Raw genomic sequence first — 826 nt, forward strand, 5'->3', positions numbered from 1 at the left:
GTCTGTTTTGAAGGGAGACTCTGGAGCAACCATCTGATTTTTTTCTCTGAATAAGAACTTCTCGCATACCTATGACGAGATGCTTGATCGGTGCATAAGTATGCCCAGATCGAGGAGGAGGCTATCTTAAAGTAGACGAAGAAGGATAAAAATAGAAAAAAATGATCGAGGAAGAATGATGAGCAGACTAAAAATTCAAATTGACTTTGAAAAAATCCAAGATCAAGAAACCCATCTCGATGATTTAATTCTTATGCCCTCTGTCCTCTCTCCGATCTCAGATTCTAATGAAAATTGAAGGGGAGAGATATCTTCGAAGGCCTAATCCCTTGAAGGCCCCTCCAGAGGACCATATTTTATGACTTTTGCTAAAATAAACTAACCAATGAAAACGTGCCAGTTGATATATCGGATGCACTAGATGATGTCAGAAGAATCCAAGGTGAACCGTAGAAAAGCTTGAAGCCATTCCTTTAAGAGATGATTAGGAAAAATGATCCAAATGGTGTAAACTTCAAGTCTAGTTTAGGAGAGAGAATGATCAAGTTTTTACGAAAAAATACTGATGTCTTTGCTTGATCGGCTTCTGATATGCCTGGCATCCCACTGATGTGATTATTCATCAACTCATTGTGGATCCAAATTTCAAGTCGGTTCAGCAGAAGAAAAGAAGTTTTACCTCAGAAAGACAAAAAGCCATCGATGAGGAAGTTGACAAGCTTTTAAAAGTAAGATTCATTAAAAAGCTCATTACCTAAAATGGATAGCCAATATTGTTATGGTCAAGAAGGCCAACGACAAATGGAGGATATGCATTGACTATAAA

The sequence above is a fragment of the Elaeis guineensis genome, chromosome 4, assembly GCF_000442705.2.
Source record: "Elaeis guineensis isolate ETL-2024a chromosome 4, EG11, whole genome shotgun sequence".
NCBI lineage: Eukaryota > Viridiplantae > Streptophyta > Magnoliopsida > Arecales > Arecaceae > Elaeis > Elaeis guineensis.